This window comes from Triticum dicoccoides, unplaced genomic scaffold (assembly GCF_002162155.2).
Source record: "Triticum dicoccoides isolate Atlit2015 ecotype Zavitan unplaced genomic scaffold, WEW_v2.0 scaffold87348, whole genome shotgun sequence".
NCBI classification, from domain to species: Eukaryota; Viridiplantae; Streptophyta; class Magnoliopsida; order Poales; family Poaceae; genus Triticum; species Triticum dicoccoides.
This window is the reverse complement of record NW_021306718.1, coordinates 1-3,628: the sequence shown is the minus strand read 5'-3', so window position 1 is coordinate 3,628 and position 3,628 is coordinate 1. Positions and strand designations below refer to the sequence as shown.

Genomic DNA, 3,628 nt, shown 5'->3' with positions numbered 1-3,628 from the left:
ACACAGGCGCATGGGGGTCAGCGACGGCAGGCTGCGGTTTGTCGAGGTTTCTGAGGACGAGCCCTTCCGCATCAAGTCGTTCAAGCTGGACGGCGAGAGTGGCCGCTGGACGCTGGAGCATCAGGTGTCGTGGAGAACTCTCTATTCCGATGCCAAGGCGACGCCTTTGATTGCTGCCATTGATCCACTCGACCCCGACTCGCTGTATTTCACCGTGCTTGTGGGCAAGGCATCATGTTTAAGCGTGGATCTCTCTGTGCCTGTGGCCAAAGCATTATGTTTAGGCGTGGACATGCGCTCAAAGACACTGATTGAGTCTATGACATTAGGTGGTGGCGGTGTTCATCCAAGCAAGTGCAACTCAAGCTTCGTTCTGCCATGTGTGCTCCCCTCATTTCTCGGATCAAGCTCGATTCCAGGTGATCACAGTCTCGCACATTTCTCTTTAGTTACAATACAATGATGTCTATCTAAGTACACGATTAATGTCTTTGTGAGACTCTACATATGTGTTTAGTTTAAGTCATGTGTGTTTGGCCCCTTGTGTGCCACATTGGTTGTGTTATTGAGCATGCCTGCAGTTTGTCAACATTTTTCTTCAAGCATTTCGGCCTATATTGGTTTTCTAATCATGTCAGATTTTGCCGTGGTCAAGAGAAAATTTATTTTGAAACATGTATGCAGTAGTATGAGTATTTAGCTTCTAAAAACAACTAATTTTAGGGCTATTTGTAGCGTAGGTTAATCCTATAATGATCAACTAATTTTAGGGCTTTTTGTAGCGTAGGTTAATCCTATAGTGATCAGCTGTTTATTTCTTTTCTGAAACTATTTTAAAAATCGTGTTCATTATTGTGAGGATTTCTCAATAGTTTTGATCTAAAACAATTGAATTTGTGTATATCTTCTCTTCTGCTTGTTATCATTAGTTGACTGCTAGTTAACGCAGCGAAGTAGCAGCAGCCTATTTTGGTGATTTGTTCCAAGTTAGAATCCTGTCTAAAACCTGATTAGAGTTATCTCCTGTCTATGGTTTTCTAATTTACAACATGTACTATATGTATTTCTCTCTATGCAATGCAGTTTTAGAAGGGCAGAAGGCTCCTTAAGGATTTTGTATCCATTTAATCACCTATGCATAATAAATGTATTCCTCTGATTGTCATCTTGTCATGGCTTATGCCATGCTGTACTGAATTCTTGACAACCTGCTCTAGGTATCAGTTGTCTAGCTCTTGTATGCGATGCAGAGAAATCCTTATTGCTATGCTTTTTTTGTGTGTTAGTATTAGGACTGTTGTTAGTATTATGTTTTTCTGTGTTAGTATAGGACTGTTGTTAGTATTATGATTAGGACTGTTGTTAATATTATGATTTTGTGTGTGTTAGTATTAGGACTGTTGTTTGAAATCTTGTACACTGACCAAAATAACCTTTTATTTTTAGGCAAGAACGACCTGTCGAAAAACAAGACTCTGGCAGATGTTCTAGTTCGTTCAGACAAACACCCGAAGGCCTGAAGAGTACCGATTTACCAGCTAACGAATATCTGGGTATTTTCCCTTAGCTAATACCGATTCACATGTCCATGATGCTGCATTCTTATTATATACTCTGTTACTCAATCCATGCATTTTATAATCTGTAAAATAATGTTGTGCATATTTAGCCAGTTAGTACTGTTTGCAACTGGTTCTCTCTGCATTGTCAAATATACTGACATCTTTCATAGTGAATACCTGATTATCTCCGGTTAATTCTACTCAGGGTTTCATTGAACTTGAAATATTCGTTGGGGCCCAAAACTAGTTTACATTCTACAGTTTGTATGCAGACGTATTCTCATATCCTTGATCATCACTGATAATTCTGTATAAACGATTAGTTTTGTTTGAAGTTTGATACCTGAATCTATTTTTTTTACGATGACCTGTATTTTTCTACTTGTGCATTCTTGTAGTAGCAACTTGCCATACGCTGAAACTATGAGTTGGCGTCTTAGCATGGATCTTTCATCCAAGTCTGTTAGTAGTATTTTCTGAACTAGCAGGAGTGATTAAGCGTGAAACTAAATATTGGTCATACCATCGCATATGGAGGTATAGGAGCCTATAGGATGATAATAGAGTGCCCTTGTTCATCATCCCGAGTTCCCGACCACTTTTTCTTTTTGAAAGATCATCCGGACCATTGTGTTACTGAATACTTTATAAATGCCTGAAAGGTGCGCAGATATTTTTCATCAGTATGTGAAGTATGTTTCTTTTCCGTAAAATGTATTTTGACAACTGGTGTACCCTGAAAGTGAAGCTCGCTTGCTTACGACCCCAGTGCTGTTGGTGTAATTTTCTTTCATCAGTAGTAGATAACTACTTACTACTGGAGTATATATTGGCAAGTGCTAATGGTGTAGCAAGCTATGCAAGGTAGTACTGTAGCTTACAGTATCTATTGGCAAGTGCTGATGGTGTGAATTTCTGCTGCAATAAAGACAAGGAAAGGAAATTACATATAATATCACTGAACTTGGAAACGGGTATAGATGGACCAAAGTTGCTTTTCTTTTTTCTCATACATTTTAGATTGTTTTTCCTTCATATTCAAGCTCTCCTAATGCTTCTCTTTCCTCTTTTCAAACCAACAGATACAAGTCATCTGATCAACTAGGAAGCCGATGGTGGATGGATGTTTACCAAGCTCTCATTTTGGGGAATACATGGAGAAGTTTGGGTTTGCTGTAGTTAGCTGCTGCACTTGTCTCGTTTTGGGGAAATTTGTGGGAGTGCTTCCAGTTCACACTAGAACATTCCAGTGGTTTAATCAGCGTGTAGTGATCATCAGAGAACACCACCATGCTTGCTCTGTTTACCCGCCCACTCTGTTGTGAGGCGGCAGCTTTGAGCCTTTGACGAAGTGATGTTTGTTTTCCGTTGTGTAAAGTTGGAGGATCTCCTGCGATGATAGAAACGACGTCATCGTAATGCTTAGCTTCATATATGCATGATATTGCGTCTTATAGATCTGTTGTTGGAAAATCAATCTGCTAGAGGATATTCTGTTACACTGTGTCTTTTGAGTTTGAACAACTTTTTTTTTATGGAATTGAGTTTGAACATCTTTTTTTTTTGAGGCATTTTTTTAGCAAACTTTTTTTGAGGCAATTGAGTTTGAACATCTGAGCGTTCTGCCACGTTCTTGATGGGCCATCGACCCAGCAGCAGGCCCATGAGAATTTTGGCGGGAAATGCTGACGTCAGAGCTCCAGCCAATGGGAAACAGTTGTTCAAACTCTCAATACTGTCCTCCTATGCTTTTGCAGCACAATAAGACCATTTATTTATATGACAGAACTCGGTCCATGCACCACACCGCACCCTCTATGACTGACATGTGGGCCAGGATCAGCCCTCACGGCGCAGTACCCAGTGGAACAACCACACGCTGCTTTCCGTCCTGCCACTTCCCTGAATCCACGCTGCTTTCCCCACCACCGGTCCACGACGAGTCAATGAAATCCCCACAGCCAGCGAGATGCCGCTCCGCCGCCTCGTACGCCGCTCCGCTGCCGTCTCCGGCGGCCTCCGCCGCTCCCTCACCACCGCCGCCTCGCATCCCCCGTGGGCCGTGA

At 41.6% G+C, this 3,628-nt stretch overlaps 1 pseudogene; it reads left to right on the top strand.

The window, feature by feature from the left end:
* Positions 1 to 3,061, top strand: part of LOC119348170 — a 4,937-nt pseudogene extending 1,876 nt beyond the window's left edge.
* The last annotated feature ends 567 nt before the right edge of the window (positions 3,062 to 3,628 follow it).